This window comes from Pongo abelii, chromosome 4 (genome assembly GCF_028885655.2).
Source record: "Pongo abelii isolate AG06213 chromosome 4, NHGRI_mPonAbe1-v2.0_pri, whole genome shotgun sequence".
Taxonomy (NCBI): Eukaryota; Metazoa; Chordata; class Mammalia; order Primates; family Hominidae; genus Pongo; species Pongo abelii.
Window position 1 is genome coordinate 188744065 of NC_071989.2, and position 27585 is coordinate 188771649.

Here is a 27585-nt window from a genome sequence, read left to right on the forward strand (position 1 = left end):
ACATCCTCATCTTGAAACCCTTTACCCCCTAACTTTTTTTTTTTTTTCCCATATCCACAATCTGTTTCATGATTTCCTTGACTGGCTCTATCATAAATCCTTTGAAATCATGTACTACGTCGGCACACAGTTTTCTCCCATCGAAATCTTCTGTTTAGACTTTCATGGCATTTCCTATAATAATAATGACATCTTCAACAGTGCAATCTTTCCAGACTTTCGTGATGTTTTATCTGGATTCTATTCTATAGCATTAAATGCTTTACATAGCATACTGTGCGTACTAAGCCGTAAGGGTCCTTAGGACCCCCTGCTCTAGAGGTTGAATTAGAGGCATGTCTGGGGTCAAGAAGACCACTCTGAAGCCTTCAGTATTGAATTCATGGGGTTCTAGGTAGCCAGGGGCATTATCCAATATCAAAAAAATGTTAAAAGGCAGTCCTACCCTGGCAAGGTACTTCCTAATTTCAGGGACAAAGCACTGATAAAACTAATTCAGAGAGTTCCCACTATTCGGTACTCCCTGTTTTGCAATTAAAAACCGGCAGATGGTATTTATAATTTCCCTTCTAGGCTGGAGTTTAGTAGCTTTATCAATAAGGGCAGTCTTGATCATAGACCTGACTGCATTAGCACAAAACAAATGCCTGAAGTCTTAATTCTCTCTTCCCTTCCTTACTAATAAACGTCCTTTGTGGCACTTTCCCCAAAAATAGGGCACTTTCATCAACATTAAAAATCCATTCACAAAAATAACTTTTCTCCTCAATGATTTTCTTAATGAAACCTGGGAACCTGACTTAACTGCTACTTCTTGATCATCAAAAGCTACTTCTGCTGTTATCTTGTCATTTTTAAAGCCAAATCTCTTTCTAAACTTTTCAAACCAATGTTTGCTGCCATTAAATTCTCCAGTGCTATATCCTTTGCTTTCCTTTTAAGTTGTCATATAATGACTTTGCTTTTCCTCAAATCACATTGGATACTATAGGTATGCCTTTCTTATAGAAATCCTGCACCCACATAAAAGCTGCAAAAGGTATTTAGCAAAAAGTATAAAGTTTTTGTGCCTGTTGGTGTAGCTATAGCAATGGCTTCATGAATAGACTTCTCTGTTCTTTTGTGTGTTTTACAATGATATGCTAAGTCATTCTTTGTGAAATGGCAGCACCTGCAGCTGAAGACCTCTATCTATGGTACATATCAAGCAATGCAACTTTTTCTTGTAACGTCATGACTTCTCTCCGCTTCTTGGGAGCATTTCCAGCATCACTATGGCACTTCATACAGGTCCCACGGTGTAATATTCAAGATTCATGATACTGCACTAAACACAATGAAAACTATGTGAGAACCACAAGAGGTCACTTTTACTGCAATAATCAATCTAATGGAGGGACAAACTGCTCACAAGGGTATGTTACATGACATTTCAAGTGGACACTGGCAACACTTGCGATCACAATACCAACAGGTGGCTATGAAATTATTACATTAATACAGTACGTACTACTGTTAATTTCATGCAGTTATGACTTAACATGGTTTACATTTCTTCCAACTGTGAATGGTGCCATGTATTTGTGGTTTAATAATTTTTAACTTTTTACAATGGATTTTTGTATATTTTATGATAGTAAATGATCAAATAGACTAGTATCTACATGTATTTTACATATGATGACATACATTTCTCCACTTTTGTGTGATCTCTTCAATTTCTTTCATCAGTGTTTGAGAATATTGCTTGGTTAAATTTATTATTCTTATGTATTTTATTTTTATGTGACTATTGTAAATAGGATTGCTTTCTTGATTTCCTTATTACCCAGTTTGTTATTGGTGTACAGAAATGATACTAACTTTTGTATACAAACTTTGTATCCTCCAACTTTACTGAATTTATCAGGTTTATGAGTTTTTGGTGAACTCTGTTTTTTTCTACATATGGTCACATAACCTGAAAAGGGAGACAACTAACATTCTCTTTATGATATGGATGCCCCTTCCTCCCTTCCTCCGCTTCTTCCTTCCTTTCTTTCTTCTATTTTTTTTCTTAGAGACAGGGTCCCTGCTCTGTCACCCAGGCTGGAGTGTAGTGGCGTGATCATGGCTCACTGCAGCCTGGACCTCCTGGGCTCAATCGATCCTCCTGCCTCAGCCGCCTGAATACCTGGGACTATAGGCACACACCACCACACCTGGCTAACTTCTATATTTCTTGTGGAGAAAGCGGTCTCCCCACATTGCCCAGGCTGGTCTTGAACTACTTGGCTCAAGTGATCCGCCTACCTTGGTCTACCAAAGTGCTGCGATTACAGGTGTGAGCCACCGAGCTTGGCCACCTTTTATTTCTTTCTATGTTCTGACTGCTCTGGCTATGACTTCCAGTACTATGTGGAATAGAGGGGTGGTAGGTAGAAGTGGGCATTCTTGTCTTGAACCAGTTCTTAAAGGAAAGTCTTTTGGCTTTTCCTAATCAATATGATGTCAGCTGTGGGTCATGTATATCTTTCACTATATTGAAGTATGTTACTTCTATACCTAATTTGCAAAGAGTGTTGAATTTTATCAAACGCCTTTTCTGTGTCCATTGAGAATCTGGTATTTGTTGTTCCTTTATTCTGTTGATGTGAAACATCATGATTATTGACTTGAACATGCCAAAACATCCTTCCATCCCTGGGACAAATCCCACGTTATATTGCTGTGTTATCTTTTTGATGTGTTGTTGGATTCAATTTGCTTCGTACTGGGTTGAGGATTTTTGTGTCTATGTTCAAGGACATTGGCCTACCATTTTCTTATTTCGTTGTGCCCTCGTCTGGTTTTAATATTGGAATAATTTGGGTCTGGTAGAATGAGTTAGAAAGAATTCTCTCTTCTTTCATTTTTTGAAATAGTTTCAGAAGAACTGACGTTAATTCTCCTTTATAAATTTGATAGGATTTGGCAGTAAAGCCACCTGGTCCTGAGTTTTTGTTGAGGTATCATTACTATTTATTGTTCTGTTCATGTTTTCTATTTCTTCTTGGTTCAATGTTGGTAGGTTGCATGTGGCCAGGAATGTATCCATTTTCTCTAGGTTTTCCAGTATGTTAGTGTATAGTTCTTCACAAACCTCGGATGATCCTTTGTATTTTGTTGGTTTCAGTTGTAATGTCTCCTTTTTCACTTCTGATTTTATTTGAGGCTTCTTTTAGCCATTTATCTATTGAAAAAACCAACTTTTCATTGTGTTGATCCTTTGTATTGTGTTTTTAGTCTCTGTTTCATTTAGTTCTATGCTGATCTTTATTATTTCTTTCATTCTACCAATTTTGGGTTTGGTTTATTCTTGCTTTTCCAGTTCCTTGAGGTGCATAACCAGGCTCTTCATTTGAAATATTTCTAATTGTTTGATTTAGACATTCATTGCTATAAACACTTCCCTCTTAGCACTGCTTTTGCTGTATCTTGTAGGTTTTGGTATGTTTTATTTCTATTTTCATTTATTTCAAGAACTTAAGAAATATCTTTCTTAATATATTCATCAATCTTATGGCAGTTAGGGATCATGTTGTTTAGTTTCCACATAGATACTATTTCCAAAGTTCCTCTGGTTATTGAGTTTTATTCCACTGTGTTCTAAGATGCATGATATGATTTCTATTTTTAAAAATTTGTTGAGACTTGTTTTGTGATCTAATACATAGTGTTTCTAAAGAATGTTCCATATGTTGAGGAAAATGTGTATTCTGCAGCAATTTGATACAGTGTTCTGTAAATGTCTGTTACATCCATTTGGTATACAGTATGGTTCAAATCCAAGTATTCTGTTAATTTCTGTCCAGATGATCTGTACAATGCTGACAGCGGGTGTATTAGTCTGTTTTTATGCTGCTATGAGGAAATACCCCAGACTGGGTAATTTATAAAGAAAAGAGGTTTAATCAACTCAGTTCTGCATGGCTAAGGAGGCCTCAGGAAACTTACAATCATAGCAGAAGGCACCTCTTCACAGGGCAGCAGGAGAGAGAATGAGTGCCAGCAGGAGAAATGCCAGATGCTTATAAAACTATCCCATCAGATCTTGTGAGAACTCGCTCTCTATCACGAGAACAGCATGGAGTTAACCGCCCCCATGATTCAGTTACCTCCCACTGGGTCCCTCACATGACACATGGGGATTATGGGAAATATAATTCAAGATGAGATTTGGGTGGGGACACAGCCAAATCGTATCGGCAGGATACTGAATTTCCCAACCATTATTGTATTGGAGTGTATCTATCCTTTGAGGCCTAGTAATATTAGCTTTACTTATTTATGGGTGCTATGGTGTTGGGTGTATAAATATTTTGAATTGTCATATCCTCCTGCAGAACTGATCCCTTCACTATTATCTATTTACGTTTTTTAATTTTTATTTTTTACATAACGTTTGTTTTATCTGGCATAAGAATAGCTATTCCTACTGCTTTTGCTTTCTGTTTGTGTAGCATGTTTTTCTCTACCCCTTCATTTTCAGTCGATCTGTGTGTCTAGGTATCATACAGTTGTGTCATTTAAAAAAATCTATTCAGCCAGGCTGTATCTTTTAAGTGGAGCATTTGATCCATTTAGGTTCAAGGTTAACATTGATAAATGACATCTTGTTACTGAAATATATTGTTATCTAGCTGTTTTGTAAATTCTTTATTTTTTCTTGTCTTTGTGGTTTCATGGAGTTCTATCATGGTGCCATTTGATTCCTTTCTCTTCTTCCTTTGTGTAACTGTTTTATGAGACTTATGAATTTTATACTTTCATGTGTTTTTATGATGGCAAATATCAACCTTTTGTTTCCATGTCTGGGACTCCTTTGAGCCTCTACTATGGTATTAGTCCAGTGGTGATGAATTCTCTTAGTGTTTGCTTGTTAGGGTCCAGCCCCACAGGGTCGGTGGGTTTTTCTCCCCATGTGTGGAGATGAGAGATTGTAGAAATAAAGACACAAGACAAAGAGATAAAAAAAAAGACAGCTGGGCCCGGGGGACCACTACCACCAAGATGCAGAGACCAGTAGTGGCCCTGAATGCCTGGCTGCGCTGTTATTTATTGGCTACAAAGTAAAAAGGACAGGGTAAAGAGTGTGAGTCATCTCCAATGATTGATAAGGTCACGTGAGTCACGTGTCCACTGGACAGGGGGCCCTTCCCTGTTAGGTAGCCGAGGCGGAGAGAGGACAGCTTACGTCATCATTTCTTCTATGCTCTTTTCAGAAAGATCAAAGACTTTAATACTTTCACTAATTTTGCTACTGCTATCTAGAGGGCGGAGCCAGGTGTCCAGGACGGAACATGAGAATGGACCAGGAGCGTGACCGCTGAAGCACAGCATCGCAGGGAGATGGTTAGGCCTCTGGATAACTGCGGGCGGGCCTGACTGATGTCAGGCCCTCCACAAGAGGTGGTGGAGCAGTCTTCTCTAAACTCCCCTGGGGAAAGGGAGACTCCCTTTCCTGGTCTGCTAAGTAGCGGGTGCATTTCCTTGGCACTGACGGCTACCGCTAGACCATAGTCCGCTTGGTAATGGGCGTCTTCCCAGACGCTGGTGTTACCACTAGACCAAGGAGCCCTCTTGTGGCCCTGTCTGGGCGTGACAGAGGGCTCACACTCTTGTCTTCTGGTCACTTCTCACCATGCCCCTTCAGCTCCTATCTCTGTATGGCCTGGTTTTTCCTAGGTTATAATTGTAGAGTAAGGGTTACTATAATATTGGAATAAAGAGTAATTGCTACAAACTAATGATTAATGATATTCATATATAATCATATCTATGATTTATATCTAGTATAATTCTTGTTATTTTATATATTTTATTATACTGGAACAGTTTGTGCCCTCGGTCTCTTGCCTCGGCACCTGGGTGGCTTGCTGCCCACATTTGCTTGTCTGAGAAAGACCCGTTTTCTCCTTCACTTACGAAGTTTATTCTAGCTGGATGAAAATTTTTCTCCTTTTAGCACTTTGAAAACAGCATCTCATTCTCTTCTGGCTTGTGTAGTATATCTTTCCCTATCTGCTGAAAAGGTCTGTTGTTTGTCTGATGGAGCTTCCTTTATAGGTGACTAGGTGCTTTTCTCTTGTTGATTTTAGAATTTTTTCCTTCATATTGACTTTAAGCAATCTGATGACTACATGTCATGGTGAAGTCCTTTTGCAATGTATTTGCCTGTTAATCTTTCTGCCTCTTGTATCTGAATGACTAGATGTCTTGCTAAACTAGTTGTTTTCATCATTTTCTTAAATAAGTTTTCTAAACTCCTTGCTGTTTTCTTCTTCTTCCTCTGAAACACCAATGATTCAAAGTTTAGTTGCTTTATATAGTCCATGCTTCTTGGAGGCTTTATTTGTTCTTTTAAAGTTTTTCTTTTCTGTATTTCTGTGCGACCAGATTCATCCAAAACACTTGTCGTCAACTTGTGAGATGTTTTTCTTCCACTTGATCTAGATCAGTGGCCCCCAACCTTTTTGGCACCAGTGACTGGTTTTGTGGAAGACAATTTTTCCACAGACTGGCGGGTAGGGGATGGTTTCAGGATGATTCAAGCGCATTACATTTATTGTGCACTTTATTTCTATTATTATTAAATTGCAATATATAATGAAATAATTATACAACTCACCATAATGTAGAATCAGTAGGAGCCCTGAGCTTGTTCTCCTGCAAGCAGATGGTCCCATCTGGGAGAGATGGGAGACAGTGAGAGATCATTAGGCATTAGATTCTCATTAGGAGCGCTCAACCTAGATGCTTTGCATGTACTGTTCACAATAGGCTTCACACTCCTATGAGAACCTAATGCCACCCCTGATCTGAGAGGAGGAGCAGCTCAGGAAGTAATGCTAGCAATAGGGAGCGACTGTAAATACAGATGAAGCTTCAGTCACTCACCTGATGCTCAGCTCCTGCTGTGTGTCCTGTACCCATGGTCTAGATCATTGTTGGGAACTCCTGGTCTAAATCGTTTTTTTGTTTTTGAGACGGAGTCTTGCTCTTTTGCCCAGGCTGGAGTGCAGTGGTGCGATCTCGGCTCACTGCAAGCTCTGCCTCCCGAGCTCATGCCATTATCCTGCCTCAGCCTCCCGAGTAGCTGGGACTACAGGTGCCCCCCACCACACCCGGCTAATTTTTTGTATTTTTAGTAGAGACGGGGTTTCACCACGTTAGCCAGGATGAGTCTCGATCTCCTGACCTCGTGATCCACCCACCTCATCCTCCCAAAGTGCTGGGATTACAGGCGTGAGCCACCACACCTGGCCCTAAATCATTGTTAAAGCTTTCAAATGTATCTTGCAATTCCTTCAGTGAGTATTTCATTTCCAGGAGTTGTCTGTTTTTAAAATAAAAAACTTATCTTACTTGACATTTTGAGGATTTCTTTTAAGGATCCATTGTTGGAGAATTACTGTGTTTTTTTGGGGGGGTGTCATATTATCTTTTCCATACTTCCTATAGTATTATATTGATTTCTTCACATCTGCACAAATAGTTGCTTGTCCTTATTTTTTAATTTATTTTAGTTGGCGTGGGTTTATTTTTTTTATGGTTTATTTATTTATTGTTATTATTATACTTTAAGTTCTAGGGTACATGTGCACAACGTGCAGGTTTGTTACATATGTATACATGTGCCATGTTGGTGTGCTGCACCCATTAACTCGTCATTTACATTAGGTGTATCTCCTAATGCTATCCCTCCCCCTTCTCCCCACCCCATGACAGGCCCCGGTGCGTGATGTTCCCCATCCTGTGTCCAAGTGTTCCCATTGTTCAATTCCCACCTATGAGTGAGAACATGTGGTGTTTGGTTTTCTGTCCTTGCGATAGTCTGCTCAGAATGATGGTTTCCAGCTTCATCCATGTCCCTACAAAGGACATGAAATCATCCTTTTTATGGCTGCATAGTATTTCATGGTGTATATGTGCCACATTTTCTTAATCCAGTCTATCACTGATGGACATTTGGGTTGGTTCCAAGTTTTTGCTACTGTGAATAGTGCCGCAATAAACATACGTGTGCATGTGTCTTTATAGCAGCATGTTTTATAATCCTTTGGGTACATACCCAGTAATGGGATGGCTGGGGCAAATGGTATTTCTAGTTCTAGATCCTTGAGGAATCACCACACTGTCTTCCACAATGGTTGAACTAGTTTACAGTCCCACCAACAGTGTAGAAGTGTTCCTATTTCTCCACATCCTCTCCAACACCTGTTGTTTCCTGACTTTTTAATGATCACCATTCTAACTGGTGTGAGATGGTATCTCATTGTGGTTCTGATTTGCACTTCTCTGATGGCCAGTGATGATGAGCATTTTTTCATGTGTCTTTTGGCTGCATAAATGTCTTCTTTTGAGAAGTGTCTGTTTGTATCCTTCGCCCACTTTTTGATGGGGTTGTTTGATTTTTTCTTGTAAATTTGTTCAAGTTCTTTGTAGATTCTGGATATTAGCCCTTTGTCAGATGGGTAGATTGCAAAAATTTTCTCCCATTCTGTAGGTTGCCTGTTCACTCTGATGGTAGTTTCTTTAGCTGTGCAGAAGCTCTTTAGTTTAATTAGATCCCATTTGTCAATTTTGGCTTTTGTGGCCATTGCTTTTGGTGTTTTAGACATGAAGTCCTTGCCCATGCCTATGTCCTGAATGGTATTGCCTAGGTTTTCTTTTAGGGTTTTTATGGTTTTAAGTCTAACATGTAAGTCTTTAATCCATCTTGAATTAATTTTTGTATAAGGTGTAAGGAAGGGATCCAGTTTCAGCTTTCTACATATGGCTAGCCAGTTTTCCCAGCATCATTTCTTAAATAGGGAATCCTTTCCCAATTTCTTGTTTTTGTCAGGTTTGTCAAAGATCAGATAGTTGTAGATGTGTGGTATTACTTCTGAGGGCTCTGTTCTGTTCCATTGGTCTATTTCTCTGTTTTGGTACCAGTACCATGCTGTTTTGGTTACTGTAGCCTTGTAGTATAGTTTGAAGTCAGGTAGCATGATGCCTCCAGTTTTGTTGTTTTGGCTTAGTATTATCTTGGCAATGCGGGCTCTTTTTTGGCTCCATATGAACTTTAAAGTAGTTTTTTTCCAATTCTATGAAGAAAGTCATTGGTAGCTTGATGGGGATGGCATTGAATCTATAAATTACCTTGGGCAGTATGGCCATTTTCACGATATTGATTCTTCCTATCCATGAGCATGGAATGTTCTTCCATTTGTTTGTGTCCTCTTTTATTTCGTTGAGCAGTGGTTTGTAGTTCTCCTTGAAGAGGTCCTTCACATCCCTTGTAAGTTGGATTCCTATGTATTTTATTCTCTTTGAAGCAATTGTGAATGGGAGTTCTGGAGTGGACTTTTTTTAAATCCTGAGGATGTTACTATGATGTAATTTGAGTAGGACTGTTTGACTTTGCTTCTGGGTGTGTTCAGTAGCAAATACTCTAGGATTTCCTTGGATATAAACAGCCTTAGTGTGGTGGCTTTCTCAAATGCTGGTTATAGTAGTGGTGTATCAGGTGGGTGAGCTGGCTCATAGCATCCTGAGAAGCTGGGATGGCATGAGCAATGGTGGTAAAAGAAGTCATGAGAAGCTTTTCTTATTCCCAAGTGTTGTGCACTTATGTAAGCAGATGTTGTAATGGGCTGTGTGGGTCAACCTCCAGGCCAGCAGGTGGTAGCTGCAGGTCAGAGCTGGCTGCAGTTGTAACAGTAGGGTTTACGACTTATCTTTGTTAACCAGGAGAAGTACTTAAGTGTCCCATGCAATGGGCCAGGGAAAGCTCAGTGGTTTGGGTCTTACACTCAGCCTTGGGGGAGAGGAGGGGACTGGTGGGGAGAGGTGAAGCTGGGTAGAGCTGGACTGGGCAAGACAGCCATTTGGTCCCCCAGTAGCAGGCACAAGCACTGGCTCTGACAGGGATCTAGGGACAGTTGCCAAACCCTGTAGAAATGCCTAGGCAAAGATGAGAGCAACTGACATTGCACCAATGTCCCAGCACAGGAAGGCAAGGGCAAACCCGTTGTTAAAACCAGGCAAACAGTATGGGACCTGCCTCTCTCTCACTCTCCAGAACCATCAGGACTCATTTCCTCATCCCAACCACAGGAATCAGACAGACCATATATCTGCCTTCAGCCTGCAAAGCTGCCTTACGCAGTAAAACTTGCTATTGGGTCAAAAACCACACCTCTCAGGCAAATCTCCTGTTCCAGTCCCATGATGGGGATGCAGGGGTCCAATTCTAGTGCCCAAAGCTGGAGGTCCAAGCTGTACTCATTTATCATTTTTGGCTGTGTGGGCCCCTTTCCTACCGAAGACCCAGTGTTCCAATCCTGGCATGAGACTTTATAATGCTAACAGATGCTGCTTCTGCTGCTGCTGCTATGTCACAGGATTCCCAAACAGTTTGCTATGAGCTAGGATTGAGAATGGAGTCCTCTTATCAGCCACCAGGTCTGGGAAAATGCATGGGACGCGTCCCAGGTTGTTCCTTCTCAATGTCTCTTAGCTACTGCCTAAGTAAGATCCAGGGCTTGGGAGGCTCAAGGTGCTCTCCTGTGGCCTGGATTGCACAATTCTCCAGTGGGAAGATGGACTGCAGAGGAACACTGACTCCCCATCTCCTGTATTGGGGATTTTCTGTTTTTAGCCAGACTCTGCCAGGAGGGCTGTCTCCCAATTTTCTCTTTCCCAGTGTCTGAAATGTTCTGTTCAATTCCTGTGTGCCTTCTTGGATAAAAGTTAATGACGTGACTATCTGCACACTATTTTGCTTTTTCCAAGTGGGTTAGGCATGCTGGAAAAGCCTCTAATCTGCTTCTTTGGGGGAAAAACCCATACAAAGATTGTGTTTTCTATTTCTGTGAATAGTATCACTGGCATTTTGATAGGGATTACATTCAATCTGCAGGTCACTTCTGATAGTACTGTCATTCTCACAATATTAATTATTCCTATCCATGAACATGGGATGTCTATTTTTGTTTCCTCTTCAATTTCTGTCATCAATGTTTTAGTTTTCCTTGCAGACATTTTTCACCTCTTTGACTAAATTTATTCCTAAGTATTTTATTCTTTTTTGTGGCTATTGTAAATAAGATGGACTTCTTGATTTATTTTTCAGTGAGTTAATTATTGGTGTATATACACAGAACTGATTTCTGTATGTTAATTTTGTATTCTGCAACTTTACTTATTAGTCCTAAAAGGACTTCCAGTAATAACATGTTAAACAGAAGTGGTGAAAGTGGGCATCCTGTGTTTTTCCACATCTCAGTGGAAACGTTTTCAGCTTTTCCACATTCAGTATGATGTTGGTTGTGGGTAAGTCATATATGGCCTTTATTGTGTTGAAGTATGTTCTTTCTATACCTAACTTGTTAGGAGTTTATATCATGAAGCCACTTATCAAATGCTTTTTCTGCATCTATTGGCATTACCACACGGTTTTTGTTCTTCATTCTGTTGACGTGATGCATCACGTTTATGGATTTGCATATGTCGAACCATTCTTGCATCCCTGGGATAAATCCCACTTTTTCATCATGAATGCTCTTTTCAATGTGTTGCTGGATTCAGTTTGCTAGTATTTCATTGGGGATTTAAAAATTTATGTTCATCAAGGATACTTGTCTATATTTTTCTTCATTTTGTTGTATCCTCATATGGTACTGCTATTAGGGTAATGCTGGCTTTGTGGATTGAGTTCAGAAGAGTTCCCTTCTCTTCAATTTTCTGGAGAAGTATGAGAAGAATTGGTATTAGCTCTTCTTTAAATGTTTGGCAGAATTCTGCAGTGAAGGAATCAAGTGCTGGACTTTTTTTAATGGGAGACATTTAATTACAGATTCACTCTCATTACTCATAACTGGTCTGTTTGATCAGGTTTTCTATTTCCTCTTGAATCTATGTTGGTATATGTGTCTGGGAAAATTTACTCATGGTTGTCAATTTTATTTTTTCAAATCTTTTTATTTCATTGATCATCTGTATTGTTTTTTAGTCTTTTTTTAAATTTTATTTCTTTTGGAGATAGGGTCTTGCTCTGTTGCCCAGGCTGGAGTGCAGTGGCGTGATCTCGGCTCACTGCAACCTCTGCCTCCCAGGTTCACGCCATTCTCCTGCCTCAGCCTCCTGAGTAGCTGGGACTACAGACGCCCACCACCACGCCGGCTAATTTTTTTTTTTTTTTTTTTTTACTTTTAGTAGAGATGGGGTTTCACCGTGTTAGCCAGGATGGTCTTGATCTCCTGACCTTGTGATCCGCCCACCTCGGTCTCCCAAAGTGCTGGGATTACAGGCATGAGCCACCGCAACTGACCTTATGTTAGTATTTTTATTTGTAGAGATGGGGTTTTGCCATGTTACCCATGCTAGTCTTGAACTCCTGGACTCAAGCAATCAGACTGCCTTGGCCTCCCAAAGTGCTGGGATTACAGGCATAAGCCACCATGCCTGGGCCTTTAGTCTTGATTTCGCTTATTCCTGATTTGAACTTATTATTTTTTTTTTGCTTCTTCTGACTTTGGGTTTGCTTTGTTTTCACTTGTTTTTTGAGACAGAGTCTTGCAGTGGTGTGATCTCGGTTCACTGCAACCTTTGCCTCCTGGGTTCAAGCAATTCTCCTGCCTCAGCCTCCCGAGCAGCTGAGACTACAGGCGCGCGCCACCACGCCCAGCTAATTTTTGTATTTTTAGTAGAGACGGGGTTTCACCATGTTAGCCAGGATGGTCTTGATCTCTTGACCTCGTGATCCGCCACCTTGGCCTCCCAAAGTCCTGGGATTACAGGTGTGAGCCACTGCGCTCGGCCGGTTTTTGCTTTTATAGTTCCTTAAGATGCATCATTAGATTGTTTATTGCAAATCTTTCTATTGTTTTGATGTAGGTGTTAATTGCTATGAACTTCCTTCTTCAAACTGCTTTTGCTGTATCCCATAGGTTTTGGTATATTCTTTTCATTTTATTGAAGAAATTTTAAAGTTTCCTTCCTAATTTACTCATTGACCCACTGGTTGTTTAGGAGCATGTTTGTAAATTTCCATGTATTTGTACAATTCCAAAAGTTTCTATTGTTACTGATTTCTACCTTTATTTTGTGGTCAGAAAAGATCCTTTGTATGATTTTAATTTTTAAAAAGTTCTTAAAACTAAGAAACGCCATCTCACTATATTGCCCAGGCTGGTCTCGAACTTCTGGACTCATGAGATCCTTTCTGCCTCACCTTCCCAAGTAGCTGGGACTACATGCAAGCAAAACTGTGCCTAGCTGATATCAAATCTTGTTTTGTGGCTTAACATGTGGCCAATCTTGAAGAATATTCTACTGGTGATGAAAACAATGTGTATTTTGCAGCTGTTGGATGAAATATATTGTAAATGTGTTACTTCCATTTGGTCTAAAGTGCAGTTTAAACCCAATGTTTCTTTATTTTCTGTCTAGATGATCTGTCTAATGCTAAGAGTGGGGTGTTGAATTCCCCAACTATTACTGTATTAATCTCTCTCTTTAGATCTAGTATTTTATATATATATATGTTTTATATATCTGAGTGCTCCAGTGTTGGGTGTATATATATACTTCCAACGATTATATCCTCTTGCTGAACTGATCTCTTTATCATTATATTATGATCTTCTTTGTCTTTTTATTTTTCAATATTTTATTTTATTTTCTTATTATTTTTTCTTTTGAGATGGAGTATCGCTTTGTCACCCAGGCTGAAATGCAGTGGTGTGATCTCAACTCACTGCAGCCTCTACCTCCCAGGTTCAAGCGATTCTCTGCCTCAGACTCCCGAGTAGCTGGGATTACAGGTGTGTATCACCATGCCTGGCTGATTTTTGTATTTTTAGTAGAGACAGGGTTTCACCATGTTGGCCAGGCTGGTCTCAAACTCCTGGCCTCAAATGATCTCCTGCCTTGGCCTCCCAAAGTGCTGGGATTACAAGCGTGAGCCACCACGCCCGGCCTGTTTTATCTGATACAAGTACAGCCACTCCTGCTTAGTCTTTATTTCCCTTTGCATGGAATATCTTTTTTTCACCCCTTCATTTTTAGCCTATATGTGCCTTTAGAAGTGAAGTGAGTTGGCCGGCCATGGTGGCTTACGCCTGTAATGCCAGCACTTTGGGAAACCAAGAGGGGCAGATCACCTGAGGTCAGGAGTTCGAGACCAGCCTGGCCAACACGGTGAAACTCCGTCTCTACTAAAAATACAAAAATTAGCCGGGCTTGGTGGTGGGCACCTGTAATCTATTTAGGAGGCTGAGGCAGGAGAGTTGTTTGAACCTGGGAGGTGGAGGTTGCAGTGAGCCAAGATTGCACCACTGCACTCCAGCCTAGGCGACAAAGCAAGATTCCGTCTCAAAAAAAAGAAAAAAGAAAAAAAAGAAGTGAAGTGAGTTTCTTGTAGGTAGCATATAATTGTGTCATGGTTTTAAAAAATTTCATTTCACTAGTTTATGTCTTTTAAGTGGTGAAATTTAATCTGCTTACATTCAAGGTTATTACTGGTAGGTGAGGACTTATTCCTATCAATTTTTAATTGCCTCTGGTTGTTTTATATATCCTTTGTTATTTTTGTTCTCTATTGTTTATCATTAACGTTTGGTGGTTTACTGCAGTGCTAAGATTTGATTCCTTTCTCTTTCTCCTTTGTGTATCTGCTCTCTACCAGTGAGTTTCATACTCCTGCATGTTTTCCTGGTAGTGAATACTGTCTTTTCAAAATGTAAAACTCTCTCAAGATGAATAACTTTCTCAATTTTTGTCTAGGAAAGACTATTTCACCCCCATTTCTGAAGGATGGTTTTGATGGACACAGTATTCTTTCTTGGCTGGCAATTTTCTGCTTTAAGCATTTTATCATTCCATTCTCTCCTAGGCTGTAAGATTTCTCTGGAAAAATCTGTTTTTAGTCTAATAGGGATTCTCTTCTGTAACTTGATGCTGTTCTCTTGCTGTTTTGTGAACTCTTTCACTGTTGACAATTTGACGGTAATGTGACACGGGGAGGATGTTTTCAGATTTACTCTTATTTGGGAACCACTGGGCTACCTGGATCTGGTGTCCATATATCTCCGTAGACTTAGGAAGTTTTCAGATTTTATCAAATAGATTTTTAATGCCTTTCCCCTTCTCTCCTTCTGGAACACCCATAATACAAATATCTGCTTGCCTAATGTTCCAAAAGTTTTGTAGGCATTCTTCATTATTTTTCATTCTTATTTCTTTCTTTATCTCTGACTTGTTAATTTCAAATAACCTATCTTCAAGTTGAGAGATTCTTTCTTACATATGATCGAGTTTGCTGTTGAAATTCTCCACTGTATGTTTTTTCATTCATTGAATTCTTCAGCTGCAGGATTTGATTCTTACTTCTCTTTTATTCAATTTCCTGTTCATACTGTGAACTGTTTCCCCAACTCTGTTGATTGTCTACACATGTTTTCTTGTATCTCTCTGAGTTTCCATATGATCATAATTTTGAATTCCTTTTCTGGCAATTCATTGAGTTTTTTCCCATTGGAGTGTGTTACTAGGGAATTACGTTCTTTGATGGTGTGATATTTCCTTATTTCATGTTTCTCGTGTCACTGTGTTGATGTCTGTGCATCTGGTAGAACAATCACTTCTTTCAAATTTTCTACAGTGGCTCTCCTGGATAAAGATTTTCGCCTACAGTCTAATCTTAGTGTGCCAGTTGGGAAGGGTGTGGTGACTGTTTCTGGATAGGTGCAGTGGTACAGTCTCTGTGCAGTTTCAGCTGAATTCAACATCAGCAATAACCATGGGTGCCTCAGTGGTATAGGCTGTGGATGTTTGCGGCAGTGGTGTAGGCTGTTATCCTTTCAAAGGCCTTTGGGGACCTACTATTCTTGCTTTCCCCACAATGAGGAGACTTAGCCAAAGTGATCCCTCTTGGTGTGAGGTCTGATGTTACCCACAAGCAGCTACAGCAGCACTGGATTCCAGGAGCAGGTGCTCAGAATGACTATGGGACCATGTCCTAGGCTCAGAGTCTCACAAATGTATTTGTGGCACCTGTGGCAAAGTAGGATATGTTACCCACATGGTCAGGATCTGTGACTGTCAGGTACCCACTAGTAGCTTGGACCTAAGAGTCTACATTATAGCTGTGATTCTATCCCTGGGAGTTAGGGCATAACACTGGCCTGACTGGGTAGAAGGGGCATTCTGGAAGTTTGGGTCAAGGGTCTGGCTGCAATTCAGGAACATGAGTCAGCAGGGCTCAGTGGCAACTTAGGTCCCATGGAATGAAGCACCATACAGTATTGACTATAGACCCTGGGATGGCAGGGGTCAGCAGTATCTTAGATCTGTGAAGTCCGGTGCAATGACAGCAAGTATCCTAGCTTAGGGGAGCAGAGCTGTTGTGTGGACCCAGCATGGGAGGGGAGGATAGCACAGTGATAATTCCACTCTCCAAGAGGAAGGTTATCTAAGCAGCTGAGCTTCCTGAAGACTAGTACAGGTTCAAGCAAGCAGGGTACTAGAGTTCTGTGGCCTGTAAGGGCAAGGTGTCTCAGCTCAGTCACTGCTCTATTTCTCTGGGATATGGTGTACTATACCAGCTCATCCCTGGCATGCACAACTGCTCAGTTTGGCCAAGGCACCAATTCCCCAAAGGATAATGTGCTGCTTCAGCTCAGGCCCAGGGAGCATACTCTTTTGGGTGGGCCAGGCGCCATTTCCCTGCGATGCTGGGAGCTGCTTCAGCTTAGGTACTAGGATGTGTGATCACTCTGGATGGCCAATGCACCACTTCCTGGGATGTGTGGCGCTGCTTCACCTGAGGCACTGGGGAGGCATGATTGCTCTGAGTGTTCAAGGTACTGTTTTCCCAAAAGGCAGGATACTGCTTCAGCTCCAGTCCAAAGCAGCGGGGGGAAGAACAGGTGAAGCAGCTCCATCTCTGCTTGGCCCCCCAAGGAACAGAGCCAACAGTTGCTCCCAGCTCAGCTTGGAGATATGGGGCCACTGTGCTGGGGTGGTTTGGTGGCAGCTTAGCCTTAGGGACAAAGGGGAGCCATGACTACTCGACCCTGGAGCAAGACACACTTCAGTCACAGTTCCAATTCCAAGATGGTATAGCACAGCAGCTGTGTGGGCGGCAGGGGTTGGGGCACAGTGTCAGCTCCTTCTCTGTGGGGTGCATAGCCAGGTGGACTCAGCTGGGCTTAGTGCCTGTGAGGACCAGTGGGAACCCTGGTGGTGAGGTCTGTAGGTATCCACAGTGTTGAAGGGGCTGCTGGGATCCTCTCACTTACCTCCTCACCACAGTGAGCTCTTCCTGGTTCCCAGCTGATCCTGGTTAGAGGATGGGACAGTGGAGGCCCAGCGTTTCCTTCCCATCTCCATGTGGCTATCTCAAACGTCTGCGCTCTCCAGAGCTTCTGTCATTCCTCGGATGCACCCCTGTACTCTCTCTCTGTTATTTTCATTAAGTTGTTTATTTATTGTTCAGGCTTTTTTTGCAAGGAGGACAAGTTCTAAGGATTTCTAATGGGTCATTTTCCTAAGGTAACTCAGATCTGGGTTATTATTATTAAGGAATTTGAGGAGATTTTACAAGATTCTCACTGCTTCCATTTTGTTCAGATCAGAATTCTACCAAAGAGTTCTGAACAGAAAAGTTCCTGATGCTATTTGAGGCTTGGAGAATTAAAATCTTGCCTCCACAGGATGTCCAGGTAGGGTCTCTAATATTTCAGAGACAAGAAGGGCCTGAATTAGGCAAGTAGCAGTAGGTAAAGAAAGAAGAGCACAAAGTCAAGAAAGATTTAGCAGGTAAAACCGATGGAACCTCGTGACTGACATGGAGGCACGAAGAGGGGGTTTGAGGAGAGGTGCCCCAGACTTCTGGCTCAGTGACGAGCCGTCTGAGAGTGCCTGCCATCACACTGCATTATGGAATAGCCAAAAGCAGAGAGCAGGTGCTGGTGGCAGCAGTTCAGTCTTCAGCAAGCTGACGTGAATGCATGTAGGTTAGCTAATCAGAGACCTACAAATATTTAGATAGATCATATTTTCCACCTCTGAACTTTGAACACCTCTTATAGCAAAAGGACAAAATCTCTCTTCTTTGTGTTAGGTATTAATGTCAATACCTTCACTGTAATTTTTCTTTGGACTTGGCTTCAGTATTACTACCTTCTTCTGAATTATCCTTTGAGTTTTTAATCAGTCCTTTAACATTTCCCATCACTTTGTGACAGGTAAACCTGTGACAGGTATAAGTGTCTACATATGTGTGTATAATTTGATCTCTTCCTGGAATCTGTCTAAAAGCCACTATTTTTTAAAAATTTTCATTCTAAGTCTATTTGCATCCTGCTAACTCTCAAGTACCTAAGATGAGGTACAAAATTCTTCCATGAAGATCACTTTTTATTAAGGTCTCCTACCTTCACCTAAACACCATGCCATTAAGTCACCATTTTTCAAGGTGTGGTTCCTGGGGCAGATGCATTAAATCTACCTTGAATGCTTAGTAATACCTAATAATAAAATCTATACTAACTAAGGTTTATTCGGTACATACCATGTGCTAGGTACTGTTCTAAGCCCTTCACAAGTACTGACTCATGTTATCGTCACAATCATTTTATGAGAAAAGAACTATAATATCCCATTTTACAGAACAGGAGATTGAGGCAGAGATTAAATAATTTGCCCACATCAAAGGCTGGTAAGTAGGCCCTATCCAGACTTGCTGAATTAAAGGGAGGAATGATCTTGGAAATTTGCAATTTTAAAAAGTGCTCCAGCCCCCAAAAGGAGCTCTCACATGATTCTTTTGTATACTAAAGTTTGAGACTCACTAAACGAAGTACAAACTCTGGTTTCAAAGCATTTTCCTGTAATACGCTACCCACTCACTGATATTCTCCGTACTTCACACTGTGCCCCATTCCTTTAATAATAAAACTCCTCAAATTTACACCTCATCACACACAGAATGTTAGAAATGACAACACCACAGAAAGGCACCATTTTACAAAGGAGAAAAACCAAGCCCCAGAAAGAGGTGAGGAGATCTGTCTGAAGTTACTAAAAGTATTCGGACTAGGACCATAGATCTCCTTTCTACTCCAGTTCTTCCTCCACTATAAAATGCTGAAAAGACTTTCTATAGTATACAGCTTGAGGGGTTTGTTAGGGGCCAGATTATCTTATCTCATCTAGTCAAAGCTACAACAATAAACACTATTCTATATTTGAAAGCAAAGTGACGAAATGTTTGAATTGGCAGAAAACAAGTTAAAACAATTCTTACGGCTTAATCTAATAGGAATAGTTGGTTCAAAGCCAGATGGTTCAGAGCATATTGAGGATAGGTCACTTTGATGAAATTCATCTCAGTTTTCACCATTCGGCAATCAGAACTCTCTCACAGAATTAGAGTAAGTCTGTATGTGCACAGAGTAGGGTTTTCTTCTTGTAAACACTGGTGAAATCTAGGTATAGAATCTTTCCCCAATGCAAAGTGCCTTGTAGTCTGCACCCTCCTTCATTCATTCACCACCATTTTTTTCCTCCAAAGAAGCCTCTGTTAACTCTTTTCCAAGACACCATCTGCCTGTGCCCAGATCACTCCTCTCCTCTCTACATAACCTTATTTTATTAATATCATCTTCCTTTGCTCTTTAATATTTCCTCCTTTCATAGCTCCTTCTCCCTAAGTCTCTCGCACCAGAAAAGAATTGTATATCACTCCACTGCTAAAAAACCGTACTGATGGCTGGGCGTGGTGGCTCGTGCCTGTAATCCCAGTACTTTGGGAGACCGAGGTGAGTGGATCACCTGTGGTCAGGAGTTTGAAACCAGCCTGGCCAACATGGCAAAACCCCGTCTCTACTAAAAATACAAAAATTAGTCGGGCATGGTGGTGGGCATCTGTAATTCCAGCTACTCGGGAGGCTGAGGCAGGAGAATGGTCTGAACCTGGGAGGCGGAGGTTGCAGTTAGCTGTTATCGAGCCATTGTACTCCAGCCTGGGCGACAGAACAAGACTCTATCTCAGGAAAAAAGAAAAACAAACAAACAAAAAACACCGTATTGATTATAGAATAAAGCCTAACTTTCTTATGTGATTCATGCCCTTCATAGTCTAGTGACAATTTATTCATCTAATATCAGTGCAACAGTCACAAGTCTCCTGCCCACTATTCCTGATGTTCCAGTCATTCAACTCTTTCATCTCTCTGTGGAAAATGATCCATTTGCCTGACTCTCCATCTCCATCTGATGAAGTCTTATTCGTCCTTTAAAATTCAGCTCCAAGGTCACAACCTACCTTCTCTGTGAAGGGTCCTTGACTCACTGAGAGTAATATCACTCTGCCCCCAAAGAATAACTCTCATACCACACAGTATTTTGACTGCATCTGTCATTGCAACAGAAGGTAAGCTCATTCTTGAATTCACTGAAATATTTACTGAGGCAGTGTGATGTGCCAGGCCCCATTCTGAACTCCAAGGATATAGAAATGAATTATCTTGCAAACACTATGATCTTAAGAGCATATTTTGTGCTTTAAAAAAAATCAGATCTTAAGCCCCTGATGTGTAATATTTAGAAGGTATATAATACAGTCTCTGTATACGAAAAGTGTTACTTATTTACAAAATGGCAGGACATGAAAAAGAAGGTATCAGAGTATTTGCAGTATTTTTTTAAAACTGGTAAGATAATAACTTCTCAGCTCAAACATCTATTTCCCCTTTCCAGTTCTTCTGGAATTGTTAATCCTTAAGAGACATAATGAACAAAATTCACTCTGCCATCCAAAATGACAAAAGAAGTCTGTTTTGGGGCCATATAATCCTTTTCTGTGGGACAAATCTTGGCAGTATATACAATACTTCCTCTCTCCCAATGTGGAAGAAAAAAAAAAAAACCTTTTGAACCCACCAGTTTTCAAAGATTAACTGTACTCATGCAGTTTTAGCCTTTCTCTGACACAGGAATGTTGCATGTATTTCCACACTCTGACAGGCAAATGCATTCACCAATTAGCTACTGACCTTTCATGATGAAAATGGGCAATAAGAGTGTATTTCATTTCAGCAACCCTGAGATACTTATAAAGTCAAAGAATATTATATACACATGTTATGGCAAGAAGCTTTTACAAATTTTAAATACCTTAAAAAGCATATATGCATTTTCACTGGAAGTTTTAAGAACATTCTCAATATTCAGGAGTCCATTAAGTGTAGAATATTTTACATCTGCCCCATTCCTAAACAGTAAAATGAAAATTTCATTGTTCTGCTTTAGAAATCAAATTTGACCACTTTGAAATTAAAGGCGCAATATCAACCATGTAACTGTTAAACGTTTTACATTTTTCAGAAAATCCTTAAGCATTTATTCAAAATAAAGGTAACAAACATCTACCCTTTTGTGTAAAATAACTATCACTGACTTAATTCGACAGCGACATTTAAGTTCACCATCAGTGGTAATTTGAACTATCTACACCTATAGACAGTAATTAGATGATTCTGACAGTTTTCCAGGAAGAGCAAACCACAGACGCTTAGCCATGAACTGAAAAGCCAAAGCATCAGATTCTTATATCACATGCAAAATGTTCTCAGCTGTGAGCATTTTACTACGCTTAGAAAGTTATTTACAATATATGGATCTCTTTGGTAGCATGTTCTACAGGAAGAACTGCTTCATGATAACAGTTTGTGGGGGCCGGGTGTGGAGTTTCATGCCTGTCATTCCAGCACTTTGAGAGGCTGAGGCAGGAGGATCACATGAGGTCAGGAGTTTGAGACCAGCCTGGCCAACATGGTGAAATCCCATCTCTACTAAAAATACAAAAATTAGCCAGGCATGGTGACACACACCTTTAGTCCCAGCTACACGGGAGGCTGAGGCAGGAGAATTGCTTAAGCCGAGGAGGCAGAGGTTGCAGTGAGCCAAGATCGCGCCACTGCACTCCAGCCTGGGTGACAGAGCGAGACCCGGTCTCAAAAAAACAAAAACAAAAACAGTTTGTGGGAGAAAATCATAGTCTGTCCTTAAACTCACTGGTTTTCCTTTGCTAATATTATGGCTTCTCTTTTAAAATAGCCAAAGGTTTCAACCAGTCTAGCTGCTGCCACCTTCTTATTAAACTTTAATAAGCTAAGCTTTTTAAGCCACATAAAAATTTCATCAAGCATTTGTCAACCTTAGGGAAAACGGAAGGAAGAAAAAAGGTCAGAACATCACTTTCCACCACAGTAGCATCTGGAGAGACGCTTTGGAAGGATCCTGTATGCAGTCAGCCGCAAAATAAATGCTAGGAAACAAGCTCGCTGTTTGTGGCCTGCACCAGATGGTGATTACGTTTACTCCTTCATCAGCCCCGGCCCCACACTGGGTGCTAATTAAAGCACTATCTTCCAATAGCAGGCTCCTGGGACAAGTGTGAGCCTTTGTTCCAACGTCCTCAGGGTGTGCTACATGCAGTCCACTACCACAGGCTTGCTTGTCAAGAACACCACTCCAGAGCAGCTCCTTATCATTTTACTTTCAGTGTTTCGTATGTCAACATATTTTAAAAACAAATCTTTGAGTTTTTTTTTTTTTAAACAGGTATATTACATGTTATAGGAGCGAAAAGGAGGTGGTCCGTCTGGGGCCCTCAAGACATGAGAAACGGGTGGTGGGTTCCAAGCTTCCTTACTTCCCCCATAGATCCCCGACAATGTGCTGCAGAAGCCTCCAACCTGGAACGGCCAACAGGACCAGAGCACCCCCACCACCCAGCCCCAGAAAAAGCCAAGAAAAGCCCAACTCCCCTAGCCAGAGCACCAGGAGAAGGATGGCCTAACATCAGAAAACACTTGCGGTAATATTCATTCTACTCCAGCCAGGCGCCAAGCGGAAAATCACAATCCTCGTCCCACCCTGGTCTCACAGGGCCCAGTGGCAACAGGCTCTCCCAGCCCGGCTCCTCAGGAAGAAAAGCTGTGCACACCCAGAGAACATGCCACCCAACAGCAGAATACTTTTTCTAAGCACCAATGAAACAGTGACTAAGACAAACCACATCCTAGATCATAAAACAAACCTCAAGAAACAGAAGAGAACTGAAATCATAGAGTATTTCTCTGAGCATAATGGAATCAAACTAGAAATCAGTAACATTAAGATAATGGTAAAATCTTGGCAGGACACGGTGGCTCATGTCTGTAATCCCAGCACTTTGGGAGGCTGAGGTGCACGGATCGCTTGAGGTCAGGAGTTCAAGACCAGCCTGGGCAACACAGTGAAACCTCATCTCTACCAAAAAATACAAGTTAGCCAGACACGGTGGCATGCGCCTGTAATCCCAGCTACTCGGGAGGCAGAGGTAAGAGAATCACTTGAACCCGGGAGGTGGAGGTTGCAGTGAGCTGAGATCGTATCGCTGCACTCCAGCCTGGGTGACAGAGTAAGACCCTCTCTCAAAAAAAAAGTAAAATATCTAAACTACTGGAAATTCAATAATATACTTCCCAGTAATATATGTGTAAAAGAAGAGGTCTCAAAAGAAAAAAATACATAGGACTGAATGAAAATGAAAATACAGCATATCAAAATATGTGAGGCACAGCCTTAAAGAAGTGCTGAGAGAGAAATTTATAGCACTTAATTCTTACATTAGAAAACAGGAAAGGCTTCAAATAAACTAATCACAGACTTAAATGTAAAACATAATATAAAACTTCCAGGAAAAATAGTAGAAAATCTTTGGGATATCTAGGGATAAGTAAAGAATTTTTAGACTTGACACCAAAAGCACAATTCATAAAAGAAAAAATTAATAAACTTCATAAAAATTAGAAATTTTTGCTTTTCAAAGACCTTGTTAAGAGGTTGAACAAAACAAAATACAGACTGGGAGATAATCTCTGCAAGCCACATATCTGACGAAGGATTTGTATCTGGAATACACAAAAAGCTCTCAAAATTCAACAGTGAAAAACAATCTAGGTAGAAAATGGGCAAAAGACATGAATGGATATTTCACTGAAGAGGATATACGGATGGCAAACAAGCACGTAAAAAATGTCTAATTAGAGAAATGCAAACTAAAACCACAAGAGATGTTACTACACAACTCGACAATCACAAGAGATGAAAACACCAAGTGCTGCCGAGGGTGTGGAGGAACTGAATCAGTCATACATTTCTAGTGGGAATGAAAAATGGTACAGCCACTTTGCAAAATGAGTCTAACAGTTTCCTACAGAACTAAATATGTACTTATCATAATAGCCCAAAAACTTCACTCTTGGAATTTACACTGTACTCAGAAATTACACATTTATCCCAGGGAAATGAAAACTCATGTTTACACCAAAACCTGTATGTGATTGTTCACAGCTGCTTTATTTGTAACAGCCAAAATCTGAAAACATCCCAGATATCCTTCAATGAGTGAGCAATTAAACAAAAGGTGGTATATCCAAACCATGGGATACTGTTCGACCATAAAAAGGAATAAATGACTGATACACATAACAACTTGAAAGTATCTCGGCCGGGCGCAGTGGCTCACACCTGTAATCCCAGCACTTTGGGAGGCCGAGGTGGGAGGATCACAAGGTCAGGAGATCGAGACCATCCTGGCTAACACGGTGAAACCCCATCTCTACTAAAAATACAAAAAATTAGCCAGGCATGGTGGTGGGCGCCTGTAGTCCCAGCTACTTGGGAGGCTGAGGCAGGAGAATGGTGTGAACCCGGGAGGCAGAGCTTGCAGTGAGCTGAGATTGGGCCGCTGCACTCCAGCCTCGGCGATAGAGTGAGACTTCGTCTCAAAAAAAAAAAAAAAGTATCTCAAGGTAATTATGCTGAGTGAAGAAGTGAAGAATTCCAAACTCTAGAGGTTACATACTATATGATTCCACCTATATAACTTTTTTTTCTTTATTTTTTTGAAACAGAGTCTTACTCTGTCACCCAGGCTGGAGTGCAGTGGCATGATGGCTCACGGCAGCCTCTGCCTCCCAGGTTCAAGCAATTCTCGTGCTTCAGCTTCCTGAATGGATGGGACTACAGGCGCATGGCACCATGACCAGCTACGTTTTTGTATTTTTAGTAGAGATGGGGTGTGCGATGTTGGCCAGGCTGGTCTTGAACTCCTGACTTCAAGTGGTCCACCTGCCTCGGCTTCCCAAAGTGCCGGGATTACAGGTGTGAGCCAGTGTGCCCGGCCCATGATTCCACTTATTTAACATTCTTGAAATGACAAAACTATAGAGATGAGAAACAGATCCCTGGTAGATTAGGGAAGGGGGAGGGAGGGAGGTGGCTGTGGTTATAAAAGAGTAGCACCAGGGATCCTTGTGATGGAAGCAGTCTGTATCCTGACCGTGATATTGGTCACGTGAATCTACACATGCGATAGAACTACACAGACTAGAGACAGACACACACATACACAAATAAGTACAAATTAAACCGGAGAGGTGGGGAGATTTCAGTGTATTCAGGAAGATCAGTGGATTGTATCCATGCCAATTTCCAGGTTATGATACTGACTACAGTTATACAAGGTGGTGTTACCACACGGAGGAATGAGTGAGGGGATAAGAGACCTCTTTGTATTTGTATTATCTCTTACACATGCAAGCAAATCTACATTTTCCCAAAACGCATATAACCTGAAACTGATCATGAAGGAACACAAGACATCGGATAAACTCAAATACAAAATAATTGATCTGTACTCTTCAGAAACGTCAATGTCATAAAACCAAGTAAGAAGAGACAACTGAATGCAAAATCCGATGAGCTCCAATCAATCCAGGACTTTCTCTGCTATAAAGGTCATTATTGAGCCAGTTTTACAAAACCCAAAAAAGGTCTATCAATCAGATAATGTATTATATCAATGTTAATTTATTGATTTTGATAACCACACTATGGTTATGTAAGAGAATGTTCTTGTTTTTATAAAATATATTACAAAGTATTTAAGGGTAACATGGGATCATATCTCAAATAGTTTTGTTAAGGTATATATACAAAGGCTGAGGGTGGTGCTCACACCCATAATCCCAACACTTCGGGAGGCCAAGGTGGGCGGATCGTTTGAGCCCAAGAGTTTGAGACCAGCCTGGGCAACACTGCAAGACCTGGCCTGTGCAAAAAAATTAAAAAATTAGCCAGGCATGGTGGTGCATACCTTTAGTCCTAGCTACTCAGAAGGTTGAGGCCAGAGGATCGCTTCAGCCCAGGAGTTGGAAGCTGCAGTGAGCCATGACTGCCACCACACTCCAGCCTGGGCGACACGGCAAGACCCTGTCTCTTAAAAAAAAAAAAAAAAAAAGTTTTTTAAATGAAAAAAGTATAGTTACATAGAAAAGGAAATATAGTAAAACATTAACAGCTGCAGAATCTGAGTGAAGGGAATACTTGCCACTTATCTTACAAATTTTTTGTTAAATCTAAAATTACAAATATAAAAATTATCAAAATTAAAAAAATTAAAAGTGCACAGGGAGAGCCTGGCACATAAAGCTTCAATAAACTACAGTTAGTGTTTGGGATTTTATATCTACTTTCAGATGAAGAAAGAAGTTGAGATGCTAAATAAACTCCAACAGGGATGAGGGATCATGGTAAACTGGTGGCGCAGGAGGGATTTGAGCTGAGACCTGTTCCATGCCAAAGTCTGTGCTTCTTCCGCTAGAAAGAGGAAGGATAAAAATCCCAATGCCCCCGTCCCCATGGGAATTTGAATGTACTGTGTTAGAAGACAGCATTATACAAAAATTGGCTTCAAATCAGTCTCCAAGCAAGTCACTTCTTAGTTTTCTACATGAAAAGTCTAGGAGAGGAACCTAACACCTGGAACCTGGCCCCTAGGGTGGGTATTCTGTCCACAGCACATCAATCAAACTCAGTTACCAACTGAGGGCCACCATCTCCAGGCCCTCACACCAGGGAAGCACACTGCTTTTCCTAGGTTTATTCACTCAACCCAAATTCCCTGAGCACCTCAGATGTGCTGTCAGTGGAACTCCTAGGATGACTACGTAGACAGACGTTTTCTATTGGTCTTCCCCCACTCACGCTTACCCCATGTCTGAGCTTAGGTGACAGAGGTTTTTCACTGATTTCATTTTCTGAAGAGATAATACTTTCCCAGTTCAAAATTCACATGGGAAAGAATTTCACATAGGAAGGGGAAGAGTGAAGTCTCCCTAACCCCCCTCCCAGTTCCCATTTCCAGAAACATCCAAAGTTACTAGTTTAAAAATGCAACTTTGTGATATTTCTGAAAATTAACAGAATTATCTAGATAATACTATGATATCAAGCTATCTACCTGACTAGAATATTCTAGGTGATCACAATAAATTTAGTACCCTTTAGGTTATTTTAAATATCCCTTAAATACTCGTGTAGATGTTTTCAACATATTAAAATGACTGAGTGAGGGTAACAACATTTTTTAAAAGAAAAAACACGTTAGTAAGAGGCATGGTCACGACAGATGTCTGTGAACTCTGGCTGGTACAAACCGATCACTGTTGAGTACTGAGC

The 27585-nt window shown here is 40.9% G+C and overlaps 1 protein-coding gene and 1 long non-coding RNA gene across 4 annotated transcripts in view; both read right to left on the reverse strand.

The window, feature by feature from the left end:
- Positions 1-27585, reverse strand: part of RNF130 (ring finger protein 130) — a 157381-nt gene that overhangs the window by 71632 nt on the left and 58164 nt on the right. The window lies entirely within an intron of this gene.
- LOC129059728 (uncharacterized) lies at positions 12-27583 on the reverse strand. Its single transcript, XR_008525766.2, has 2 exons — positions 6650-27583; positions 12-1327 (listed from the first exon to the last, which is right to left on the reverse strand). It is a non-coding gene; the product is annotated as an uncharacterized LOC129059728 (long non-coding RNA).